This window comes from Macrosteles quadrilineatus, unplaced genomic scaffold (assembly GCF_028750875.1).
Source record: "Macrosteles quadrilineatus isolate MER2022 unplaced genomic scaffold, UCM_ALF_1.0 Scaffold_5__1_contigs__length_97177068, whole genome shotgun sequence".
NCBI lineage: Eukaryota > Metazoa > Arthropoda > Insecta > Hemiptera > Cicadellidae > Macrosteles > Macrosteles quadrilineatus.
This window is the reverse complement of record NW_026542598.1, coordinates 40,669,903-40,684,141: the sequence shown is the minus strand read 5'-3', so window position 1 is coordinate 40,684,141 and position 14,239 is coordinate 40,669,903. Positions and strand designations below refer to the sequence as shown.

Genomic DNA, 14,239 nt, shown 5'->3' with positions numbered 1-14,239 from the left:
GATTAATACATAGGCTAGGGTACGTCAACATAATAATTCAATCATATCAACCATCTCTTTTCCTTATATCACGTTTCGTCCATCAATATATCAAGTTGGGTTACTAGTTTAGAAATGATTAATCATTCTCCACTGATATCATGTTTCGAACCATTCAAAGTCATTATAAGGTTAAGTAGCCTGAAACAGATTTTATAATCGAACGTTGGCAGAATGCCAATAATATAAACAGCTAAAGTTACAAAATAAATACACAAGCTGATTATGGAAAATCGCAAATATTTGAGAACTTCAATATAAAAACAGGGGTTTTGTTTTCTGGTTAAGCCTAAATAATGAGGTAAATAAAACATATTTCTGCCTAAAAACATCTCTTAAATCTGGCTAAATAGGTTTTTACTGTAATATTGGTTGTGCAGTATTTTGATAATCATGACGATACTGATAAAAGAAGTTTAGTTCAAATCTCAATAACACGAACACTTTTAAGAGTGAATTATGTATCAGCTGCATTTGATTTCATTGACTGTTGGGTGGGTGAAAATATAATCTCCACTATCACTTTTGTGTATTCGATAGTTGTGTATGAATTTTTCTATGATAATTATCATTGATTATGGTTATGGACTTTTCTCAGGATCGAACCGGCGACCTTTATTTATTGGATTATTGTTTATGTAAAGTAAACAAATTTATTTTAGAACTATCAAAACTGAACTTGGACCATAGAACGATGGGTCTTACACAGGCTTGCATGGACGAACCATTCGTGGTCTGTGACTGGGTAGGCATAAATTCAAATTGGGTTTTGATTGCTAAAAAGTGTGAGCACAATGATAGCTTTTACCATAGCCTTCTCTAATACAATGCATTGGTTTGTGGCAACGTCGCACCGGCCTGTTGCCATGGGAATAGCAGTAATAACAAACATGTAAACATAAACATTGCATAGACTCTTCATTAAAGTGCAACTGCTGAAGCAGGCCAGAACTGCGGCGTTGCCTAGTTAGGACTTGAGGAATCAAGGGTTTTACATCAATTGATTTATCAACAATGTGGAATGCAGAAGGCAACGCAAGATGTTTTTGGGGTATTTTAATTTATGCAATCTGGCTGCCCAAATCAATGAGCGGTTGACAAACGATCATGTTGATAAATAATTAACTCCATGTAGTCAGTAACAATGCCACACACTTTAATTTTTCATCTACTTTCATTTTTATAACGTGTTGCCTCAGTCAAACTAAAACCTATTACCTGAATAATGGAAACTTTTTTCTGAGCCTCCAACTGAACGATGTACAGAAATCAAATAGAGATCGAATAGGCACGGGCCAGTCCTTGGTAGGAGAAGTAGAAGACAAGTTCCATCATACATAACACCATAACATAGGAGAATATGAATTTGTGAGATAACTATTCAAACTCTCCAATGTTCCAGAGATTTGTTAACTCTTTACCACAGACGTATGATGCAGTAAACAGTTTTGAAAGACCGGTTGAACTAAGTGCAACGAAGTTGAACATCGCACGCGTGTGTCAAACATAGTTGGGAAACTTGTTGCGAAAGTAGGGCCAATGTCGCGTCGCGTGCGAGGATGTCCAAGGACTTTACTTGGGCAACTGTGGCTTCCTCCGACCCGGGACCTGTCTTGATAATTGCAGGACAGACAATGGTGACCAAGTACCGTGAGAACTTGGGGATTGTGGAGATTAAAAACGCACTGATAAAGTATAGAACATTAGAATGTAATAAAAAGTGTACAACTTATTACAAATTAGGTGTGAACGTATTTGGTGAGTCGGTGTTGTAAGCAAGGCAGCGATGTCTTGGGTTCCCTTTCCGATTCCGCTACGAAAATGTATCAGTGTGGTCCATGCTTATTTTATACCAGCTCGACCTTTGATTTGCTTGATGAATTCCGCGCACAAAAGGACTTGTGTGGACGGGTAAATACAGTGTAAAGTAGCAGCTAACCTCTTTATAAAAAGATGAGGGACAAAATAATCTCATCGATGGGCAGATGGAAAGCTCGTTGGAAATGGTAGCAACCAAAGAGGGAAACGGTGAATACGGTTATGTTCACGACAAGGGAAATATCTTAACTCTCATTGAAAGTATGCATGCAATTTGACGAAAGGAGAAAGAGATAAGTTTAACATGTGTTACTTTGATGCTTGTGTAAAAAATATATAAGCCTATTGAAATTCCATTAGAAGTTCTTTAACAGAAGAAGGTTGTAAAACAAGGATGGACTTATATTCTTCATAGTAGAACAAATTATGCTAGTAGGATGATCTAGATCTAGACCTTCCTCTCCTAAAAACATTCCAATATGAGTAGTCTAATGATCATAAAGGGATTTCTTCTGTAATATTTTATTTTTGAAATTTTAAATGGGTCTAGGCGTTTGGACTGTCATTTGATTGTTGCATTGTTGACCTTTAACGAGTTTAGCTGAGATACAGTAGCTATCGGAATCCAAACAAGATTACTTAACTAAATAGGTTAATCCTGGGCTTAAAACTGTTTGGTAGTTGCAGTCCTGAGCTTTAATTTCATAAGTAGTCAGCCAAGAACTTTATTTTCTATGGATTTCGACTCCGTCTTTTACCGACACACTGAAAAGGCCTTTAAAATATTCAAAGTCACATAAAAATACTTTAACAAAGTAGGCACAGGTGTATATCACGTAGGCGTAACCGTCTTGGGAATCCTGCGATGACCTTAAGATGACCTTGGGGCACGCAGGGAAACGAACAACTTCCGGAGAATCACGAACGCCCCCGCCACTACGACGAGCAGAAAAGACTTTGTCAACTACTGAGAAATGCTCTATACTCTGTATGACAGAACCTGTCTCCTGACCCTCTATCTACCTGGAGTCTGGCCAATGGTTTAAGGACCGGGCCACCCCCAAATAGACGGGGACAGGAGACAGAACCCATCATACAGACTATAAAACTCATCTTTGATAAACCCCATCAATATCATGACAACATAACCATGCAAGATTCTGGTTAACATCTCGTACTTCGGTGTGCGAGAGATGTTTGATATAGAGCATGCCCACAAAAGTTTGGAGTTGGACCACTTTTCCAGGACAGCTTTTGTGATGCCTTCTTTAAAACTGGCGTAGACCCTACGAAGATCAAAACAAAACATTTGAACTTCTTTGAAAGCTCGTTGTCTGAACAAGAAAACTATTACTGGTTGAACCGATTGCATTCACTCAAAACAAAAAACGTGGGTTTAAGTTTTCTCCGTTTTATGTCTTCTCTTAAATTCTCATCGTCCATCATAATCTCTTTCTCCCTATATGTACCCTCTTGATGAAGTAGACACTTTTCTTAAAGAGTATCTCTGCCAGGAGTACTTATGCTTTCATGAAATAGTTGTATAGGCAAACATATTGTAAATACAATACCAATTACCATTGTCACATAATTAAACCTTTGAACAACTTTTGATGAGTTTGAAAATGAAAATGAATCTTCTTGAATTACCTAAGCAATATAATTTTGAATCATTTCCCGATAACTTTACCAAAGAAAAATATTTACCCCTAAACCACCAATGGTGTATTAAAAGCACATTTTTTGTGTTTTAAATGGGGTTTTGTAAAAGAAAATATTTATTAGTGTCAAACCGCCAATGGTGCATACATTTTTTTGTGTTTAAAAGGGTTTTTGTAAAAGAAAATGTTTATTAGAGTCCCCCCCTCAGTACTTTACACCATTAAATACAAGAGACTTAAAATTGCTCCATCCCACAAGTTAAGTACTTCAATATAATTCTTGAAGGATTTTCCCGCATAGTATTTTCTTCCTATTAAGATCCTCGTCAACCAATGCCGCCTAGATCTACTAACTCGCCTACGACTAGGAAGTATTAAACAGTAGGTACGCCTATCTGACATTTCAGACGCCAAGCGATAGTCTAGACTAGGCCTTGATATGACCTCGCTACATACAAATATACACATACATTATGCACCTGCATATCCACCAACACTATGTTTACTGGGATTTATATCGTGTGTTGTGTATTAGTGTGATTTAAATTGTGTTTAGATTGACTAATTTGCAGCTTGGGATAGTGTAATAATAGTTAACCAACGTTCAGGTTTTGATCGAGAAAATTCTTCGGTACAGAGAAATCTTTCCTTATCTATCTTCTATAGGTGAACGTATTGGTTTATGGTGGGTTCTGAACCACCGATCATGACATTATCACCATAATCTCATATCTAAAGAATATTTCATTTAAATAATTACAGATAACTTATAGGCACATTTAAAGTTTTTGGCTCCTTCATACAGAAAGATTTATACACCCGGACCGTAATACTATTCGTTAAAAGCATCCGATTTCTAAAACACTAAATTTACATTAATACGTGACTTTTGAGCTTTGCCACAAAAAAATCTGTAAGTAAAACCAAAATTGTCATAAACAATCCTTTACTGATGAAAACTTTGAGATAATTGAATTCCCGATAACGATAAAAATCCTCTTCTTTCTTAACCCCGCCGATCTAGGTCAGTTCGGTAACAGCACGGGAAAGTGGAGTTCATTTCTTGATAGGAATAATACTAACGACGTACCTATTATTAAATTGCAACTGAAGCTAGTTACACAACCGTCACTGTTGGTTGCAACTGGGATTCCCAATGCGGAGCGTATACACGTTAATTGCTACTGTAAGTAGTAAAATCTAACTAATGATGGTCGATATAATCAAATAGGTGGGAGAAACCTGGGTGAAGCTATGGCGAGAATCCTGTAATTTAACTTTATTCACACGGTATAATGCGTCGTATTTTAAAATAAGCTTTAGTAATATTTAAATCTAAATAAAAAGGTTACAATACCTGTAGACTGCATAGTGGTCCTTGATAATCCAACAGGATTACGCGTTTCGGTCTTACTACCATCTTTAAATCCTTATACAAAACATGAATTTTTCTACACATTATGTCACGTCACGTGTTTTAAACATAGTCACAAAACATCAAATCTCGAATAAACTATTTACAGTAGGCTTACGAATTAAAGCGAGAGACAAAATAAACAGTATCATCAAACTGACATATACTTTCTCCCATAAGCTTGTAAACAACCTTTATCGTGGGTAAGTGGTGGGTGTAACTATGATATTCTAAAGGGATAGATCACAACAGTTGCAATAACTCTTGAACCGTAATTGTTACAGCAATGGTGGGTTGAACTATTTTTGTTTCAAATTATAAGGACCATAAAACATAAGTTTTAATCAAAACTGGCGTTTTTCCTAAAATCCTATATTTGGTTTCTTTATGGAGTTTTTTTATGATAAATAACACAAGTTACAATAACTTTTGTACAGTACTTCTTACAGAAATGGAATTTGTACCATTTTGTTGAACATTTTAAGGATCATAACATACTAATTTTAATCTAAACCGGCCTTTTATAAAATCCAATTATTCGTTTTTATGGCTTTTATGGGAAAATAACATTGAGTTACAATAACTTTGGAACCGTAATTTTTACGGAAATGGAATTTTTACCAATTTTTCAGAATTTAAAGGACTATAATATAATGAGTTTGAGCAACGCACGCATTTCAAGTGTTGAGTCGAGACTCAACATCCAAAAGAAGAATTTGAACCTAAATCCACAATATATGTAGAATAATTCACCACTTATCTCTTAGACTTTAAAAAGCGGCTTAAGCCAAGCAATATATGAAATATCTACTTCTGCATACATCCACTAGTAAGATATACATTTATCTACAAGTAACATAAACTTATACACTTTGTTGTTTAAGTAATTAAATGACAAATTTACTACTCAACTGTCTTTTGTTCCTTTAAAAATTAAATATTGTTCAATATCACAGTCCGCAGCCTACAACAGCTGGTAGACGTGATATGGCGTCCAAGGGCGGATAATAACCTAAACGCAAATTTTGGGTCCGGGGGCTGTAGGTCAAGAACTCTGACGAGATACATAATTTTATAACTCGATAGCCAGGTGTTCCTTGTTCGGACGTGATTGGGGAACTAAATGCCAAAGTATGGAATTAGTTATTGGAGATTTTGACATAAATTTCCTGCGACCAAGGTTAAAGAAGTTTCAATAGCAATTAGGTTATTTGGTAAACCGACAGGTAGTTGCAGAAGTAATATGAAAAAAACCCCAATTCCTAAACAGATTTTGGTCATTATGTATTGTATACAAGTAATTATAATAATAATTCTCTAAATACTAATCTCACTATGAGAATAATATTCAAAACAGTTCGATTCTTGTTTATTATTGAAAGAGGTTTACTAGGAAAAATTTAGTTTTTGTTATTTTTCTTAGTAGGCTCTCTACCTTACCTTAATTTACCTAAACTAGAGCATTTACTTTAATGTTTTCACTAAAACACACATCTTGCTGCATTATAATTCTCTTAAAACTGATTTAAATAATTTTGCGATTTTTTCTGCCTGTCAAAACTCAACCTAATTTTTTAACTTGTTCGTTTTAAGTCCGCAATGTCTGCCAAAACTAAAATAGACCGAACAAAAATGTCATATTTTAGCAATACATTTTAATAGCAAGTATGATTACAGTAGTTCATAATATCTTAGTCTACGGTTGACTCCACACTACTGAATCATGTCATAATAGTACATATTTTAGTGATTCTCCGGATTCGAACCCAAAACCTCAGAAACTTCAAGCATTACAACTATTAAACCAGCAGTGTCCCATAGCGATTTTATTTTTAACGATTGGTATTCCCAATAGATAAAAGGAAAGAACATTTGACAATTGGTACAGGAAAGGTTTTATGAATAAATTATATTCATGAATATAAAACATGTCTTGAGCGTATTCCCCAGAGGAAGGTAAGAATACCTAGTTGTTTGTTAACTACATGAGTGATAGATCCTGAAAATTCTATTAGTAACCGGTAAATAATAACTTGTGGAGAAAATAATCGGAATAATCCGCCTCGTGCGTTTCTGGACAATGAAGTGTCCATGCTGGATTAAAGCGGTTGGACATTGATTTCATGCCGAATTGGGTTTCGATTTAACAGGTAAACCGGTGTGAGTAATTCTTTCAAATACTCATGAATTTAATTTTACATATTTATCTTTTCCACTTATTCCGTGTCTTAAAAAAACTGTTTTCTTTGCATTATTGTATATCAGATAATAAAACAAATGTTAAGTTGAATAGATTTAAATACTTTACTTGAAATGGTGACCATACGAAAGTATGTATTTTAAGTATGAATTGAGCTGAGTGTAGGTGGTCATTGCTTTATATGCGTAAAAATGTGTAATCAGGTTTTTATTTCTTGGGTACACGAGATAATTGTTTGCGTTAGAATCGTTTAGTGACCTAACTCCTAGAAATTTTTTAATTTAGAAAATAAAAACATGATATGTTAAGAATAAACGAGAAATATCATAAAATGATTTTACCAGATGAATTTCCCTCGTGTAAAGCACTTAATTTAATTAATTACATAAATACATTAAAATAGAGGAGAAGCAAACAGCTGGATTGAGGATTAACAACAGTAAAATCTTTCCGTTGAGTTTGCGAAGAAAATAGTACATATTAAGAAATGCATTATCGTATGTATTATACAGCTTTTTAACTTAATATTCGTACTAAATTGTATATTTAATTACGAACCAATAAATCCTTTTATCCACATGACTAAATAAACATGTTAAATAATTTCAGTTATAAATTTATTATTTTGTTGGCGGAGCAATACATACCTACATAATACAGTAGGATTAACATATAGTAGCAACAGTGAAAACAATATATTGTTACCTGGTCGCTATTTCATTAAAAAGTATTAAAGTATTAAACGTATTAAGGTATATAGTAGCAAAAGAAGAAATAACTAATTTTGGGTGCTAATTTATAAAGGTAAACAATTTTCGAAATTTACGTTTTGAGAGTTAATTTTCTGAAAGAAATTCTGTCGAGAAATATACATCGCACCGGATTCAAATGCATTTTCAATCCTTGTTCGTTAATCTTGAGTTGGGGCCGAAATTAGTTACCTTGTCCTATTGACGAATTGTCACGCTATTCAGTTTACCTAGGCCTGCCTATATACGCAGAAAATAAACAGTTTAAATAATAGAACAAATACTATAACCTAAAAACAAATATACCAGTACTTTATTTGCCATCACTACATTTGTTACAATAGCTATTTCCACCGAGATCTTCGTCACTTAAGTAGTATTTAAGGAAGTTTATTTTCTAGTCTGGATTGTTCAAACAATCAGTAAGAGCCCAAACATGGCAGCATCAGCAGTGGCTAACAACAATGTCGTCAATACCAACACAACAAAACAAAACAAACCCACCCAGTGGGAGAAAGTTGGTATTATCGCATAATGACACCGGTTTCTTGTTCCAGTAATCGAAATCTAGTCGAAATCGAAAAGCATCAAACTCGTTTCAGTGCTGCTGTAAATCTATTGATAATAAAAAATATTGAAAAATTTTCAACATTTCAAGTAGATGTTGTGAAGATTTTTGTAAGAATTTTTAAATCAAATGGACCTTTAACTGAAATAGACTGCTTGAGGGATTAATGAAACATATAGATCGAGTTATTAATTAGAAAGGTTTCTAAAATAATATTATTAGCAATTAATTAACATTTTAAAACGGTTTTATTTTATTGTTGTTTTAGATTTATTGAAACTAAATAACCTATCATGAATGGTTCTTTCGGTTGAATTTTCAGGTTAAAACGAAAACTTACAATGGTAGTATAGACCAGGTACTGTAGTTTTGATATAGCTAGCCCATATGAAACCTATGCCTAAGGTTATAGCTCTGCCTATAAATTACCATAGGCCATTACGGTAATTTACTCTTTAATTAGGTTTAAGAAAACCGTTCTCTCTATTCATCATTGTAACGATAAATAAATGAATTGTGTTTGTTTAGTATTAGATATAAAAGGGTAAATTTTCTGTTCAACATCGATGTGTGCAGCTAATTATTTTTGATGCTTGGGGGCAGACAAATAGATTTTCGAGTTTCAGTTTTTTTTGTTATCAGTTTAACGTACTATGTTGGTATTTTTCTCAGACTCAATGTATGAATGATTGATTTAAAACCAGGTAAAAAATAACACAATTTAACTACATTAAGCGATCAAAATCATGTCAACAATAAAATACCAATTCCCTCCCTTTTGCTAAACAATTTAGTCATAAATAAATTTGATTGGTCAGGTCTAAGAACATTTAAAATATTTTAAAATTGTATGTAATAAATTATCTGTTTGCAAGTAAGCGTTAGGAGGATTACAAATTTAAATCTTCGTGTTCGTGTGCATTCCATTGATTACAGCTTACAGGGAATGTTGAAAGAGAACGTTCATGCCATGAGACGAAGAAAGCGAAAGGAATACTCGGGTGGTTCACTGACACGAAAATAAACCGACACAAACTAGTTAACATAACTTTGTAAATTATGTACTTTGGTTTTGTTGTATCGAAAGAAGTGTAGGAAATGTATTTTTTTTATTGGAGGTATAACATAAAATTGCGTACGAAGAAAATAAGTGTTTGATTTAATAATTGATTCATTCGTTCAACTGATTCAAATATCCTATATATATTTCATTATTGTTTAAAATAATCGTTGTAAATTTTATATAAAAAAAATCCTAACAAGCATATAAGCAGGTTACATTGAGTTATTTTTGTGCTCAAAAATTATTAAAAGTATTTTAAACTAGTTTTGCATACATGGTGTATTTTAGTAAATTAAAGCTTTACAATGTTTACGGATTGATTTTAATTGAATTAATTCCACAGCAGTTTAAAAATGAATACTTTAATTGCATGCATTTAAAGATGTTAATGGACCAATTTAATATATTTAAGCATAACACATATGTTAACCACAACGAAATAAACTAAAATAATTGGTAAAATAAAACAAAAAGTCCAAATCTCCCCAATAATAAGGAAAGGGGGGTTTATTTATACCCCAGTCTGTTACCTATTTTAAATTCAAACAATAATATAATTTTTTTATATTAAATTTTAAAATCTGGTAGTTGTAAATTTGTGTTCAAATCCAATTCATAAATCCTTACAGACATTTATCATCCTTTATACCAAAAAACTAACTTTAAAAATTATTTTATAATTTTATTCTATAAAATAATTTAATCTTAAAATCAACTTTGTTAACACTTTGTACTCCATAGCCAATACCTGTGTTGTTGATGGTGGCAGTGGTAGGGTGGTCAGATCCTGAGTAGAGTTCCGAGTCCTGAGAAGCACTCACGATCACAGGGTTATAGCAACTGATCCTGCGAGAAGGTCTGTAGCGCTGGGCCGAGTTGTGACGTCACCGGGCCTTCAACCTGCCTCAGCATGACACGCGAGTCCTCAAGGACCTGCCTCTGCACTTGGTGGTGGAAACACAAAAAAGTCACCGGAGCTGGAAGTACAGCATTTGTAAAATGTGTTTTTGTTTGGGTAAGAAAATTAACAATTTATGAAGAGTAAATAAACTTTATCAGCAATTTGACACTTTTTCTACCATTCTTGTTAACAGACTTGATCAAAGTAGAGTAACTGTTATATTTAAAGGGGAAGCCACAAGAAATGCAATTTTCGAACTGTAATTTTTACAGAAATAGTAAAAAATTGCAAATAAATTTAGTATGGACTAGCAGGTTTTTTTAAAAAGAAAATGTCTTTATAATTTGAGAGGGTTTTTTTATCGGAAAATAAAATTAATTACGATAAATTTCAAACAGTTTTTTTTTTACAGCAATGTGGGTTATACAGTGTTGTTTAGAATTAAGAACTATAGGCTAACAAATTTTAATTAAAATCGTGTGAAACGTTTTTGGTGAATGTTAGATCTTACGTATTTTATGGGTCTAATGGGGAAATCACCAGTACAAATAAAATTTCAAAACCCCCACAAAACACCTGGAGATACCATAGGTTTGCAAATAAGAGAAAATATGTTTAAAATACATTCTACAAAGGTTTGTTTTTATTTGGTCAGTGTTTTAATGCATACTTTGGATGATTTTACTCATCCATCTTTAAGAAAAACTAGAACGAAAGCTAAAGACGCCGAACTAAAAAAAACATATCATTTGACATATTTCACTACGTGGTAAAAGACACAAAAAATGTGACACAACGTGTGAAGAAAAACGTTAGCTTATACAAATTTATTTGAAATCGTTTGCTAATGAGCCCTAGAACATCTAAGGATTTTTCATAAGTTTTAGGAAGGGCCTGTTTTTTTATGAGGCCAAAGTTTTCATTTATTATCTAAAACATAAAAAATATAAATCACTTGCAATAATTATTTTTTTGTTCACTCAAAAAAGATTGTTATTTATCCTCATGGGGCTAAAACAACCAGAAACGAAAGTTATGTTGGGAAAGTGAAAGCGATTTACTAAGTAACTAGTTAACATTTTTTAATATAATTACCTAAAACAAACTCAAGAAAAGCCTCAGAGCCGTTCTTATGCACCGTTGACTTTTCATGTATTACTTGGTTTGACTCACAAAATATGTAACGCTGAAGGCAAACTATTACCCATATTGATAGACTTATATATATTTTATTTACTGAGAATCAAGATTTTAAGAAGAGCCGTTTTTGCATCTTTTTCCCTATTAAATCAGAGCTTACGTAGAAATGCCGTTTAAGTGTTTATAGAAACAATAGTAGTTGTCTTGTGTAATAAATATCTGATTTATCTGTTACTGAAAGTAATTACTATCATTCAGAGAGAAAGACACGACTTTAAATGATTTTTTTTTTGCTACAGGAAGCATTAATAAACATTTGAAAAGTATACTTTTCATTTTTGCTTGGTGGTTACAATCTTTGAAAAAACTATAAGTCTGAATTGTAAAGTTTCAAAGTTTATTTGCAAACTAAATATACGTTATTGACACGTTTCTATTCCTAGATATATTGATAGTTCGAATAGTTTGTATTAATGAAATTTCCTGTTATTTTTCTGATCTAGTCCTTGGGTTTAGTGATGTCAAATGAATGTTAATGTAAGTGTTTTTGTTTTCCATTTACAGGGTTACGGCAGCTAAACAGGTTATTTGTAGGTTTATTTGCAGACGGCGTAATCTTATTAGAAGGGGTATTAGATTCAATAGTTTGTCTCTGGGGTCACTAGAAGTCAATTATGTAATAGGGTGAAAAGGCTACAAATGATTAGGTGTAAATGCTTTTCTCATGTTTGAACAAACGTGCAAACAACTAACTATCTTATATATTAAACACTTTTGCAAAACTAACTTTCGACAGTTAGCCTGACCATACTACTGGACCGAATTACGAGTTGTACAAAAAAAAAGGTTAATATGTGCAAGTTTTATTTGTATTTTGAAAATATTTATGTTCATTGGGTAAAAAAAAATTCTACTTTTCTTATGGAGGGTTAACATGGGGCTACTTCTATATATTAATAGACAAGCGTGTTTCTTTAAAACCTTTTTTCTCAGCTCCTGTGCATCGCAGGGAAAATCTATGCATACCGTTAAAAAGATATTTGCCTGTAGATGTGCAAAATCCCTTTATGAATTTAAAAAAGGTGTTTTTTTAAAGGTGATGTGATAAGCACAAAAAATTAATTTAAAATTTGAACAATAACATGAACCTTATGTGTTGCCATGTTGGTGACGAAACAACAACAAAATATAAACAGAAAATCAAAACAAATAGAAGAAATTTAAATCACATGTTTTTTTTTATAGCGTGGGGTGAAAATAGAGAACTTTGCACAATACATACTTTTAGTCGAGTTTTCGACCACGGGGCGAGCTCTAGTATACATTTAATATAGGCCTCTTGCTTAGGTACATAAAAGCACGATATTTTTCACAAAAAATGCGATTCGAGAATGTAATTGTAAGTAAACATGTTTACCTTTTCTTTTTTAGTAATGCTAAGATTATTTAAATCTGTTAGTTTATAAAGTTTGAACAAAAAAATTAAATGTTGTGCTTTTATAGAAAATTTTGTTAAATTATATCGAGTCATCACCATTATTAAAATAATTTGTTTGATTCGATCTAGATAATATCGGAAGAGTCATATTCACATACATGAAAGAATTAAAATGGAGTGTAAAAAGTTATTGACATTTCTTTGTTTATTCGTGTGTTGAAAATATTGGGTGAAATTTATTTTTTAATTCCTTTGTTTAAAGGTAGGCTTATATTCTTTTTTAAGGAACATGAATTATTATTTGTATAATGTCACATTTGAAGGTAATACTGGCGAAATTCTTAGCCCATATATGATTGTAATTTTTATTTAGCTTCCTATCACTGACAAACATATGTCCGATGTCATAATCATAATTTTGAAATTTATCCACAAATTTCAAAGATTTTTTTGCTTTACAACCACGTGTATAATTACATGTCAAATATTCTTAGTCGTATTTTTTGCACTTGACCGTGAACAAAGGTTACAGGTAATTCCTGACATCCATCCTGACCAGTCTCACCGAGTCATCAGTCACCTTGTCCAATCATCAGTCACCGGTCATCAGCTGATGATTCTGCTGATTGTGGAGCGCTGATGGGGTGTGATTAGTAACAAGTACACCAGCGATGCAAAATTGTACTTCATCGTATGACGTAGCCAGACGTCCGGGCAAATAGATTCTCGGTAAATGTAATTCAGTTGAATCAAAATTGAAGGGATTCTGAAGTAATGTGGTAATTTTAAAAGTAATTAGGGATTTCACAGGATATTTACGTACAAATTTTATTTTGGAACTTTCATAGTAAAATTTGTTTTTAAAATACTTAATAGGTGTAGTAAAAGGTCCTATTTTGTTTTGATATTTTAATAATTACTTTTTCATTAATCACTATTAATTATTATGCATGATACATACTACAGTGCAACCATTCCCAAAGCCCATATTAAAGGACAAAATGCATTACACTTTTTAATAAATACTTTGCCAAGAGATAATATAGATTTAGCACACTCCCTATAAATTTTCCATCCTTGTACATAAGCTAAACAATATGTTACCCATTCAGTATTTATATACTATGCGTTTATACTTTTTTTATTTTAGATTTTTATCAACATTTAAACAACAAAATCTTTGCTTTCGCTCATCCCCTGAAGTCGACTAAAATATAAAGCATATTTTTAAAGAACTCCTGTTAGAAG

General features: G+C 32.6%; 1 protein-coding gene across 1 annotated transcript in view; it reads right to left on the bottom strand.

Moving 5' to 3' along the window:
• The window catches only part of LOC128993777 (elongation of very long chain fatty acids protein AAEL008004-like), a 56,657-nt gene extending 46,304 nt beyond the window's left edge, over positions 1–10,353 (bottom strand). Inside the window, exon 1 of the mRNA XM_054417759.1 lies at positions 10,261–10,353. The gene's annotated coding sequence lies outside the window, so the exon portion shown is untranslated. The remainder of the gene's footprint in view (positions 1–10,260) is intronic.
• Positions 10,354–14,239: the final 3,886 nt, after the last annotated feature.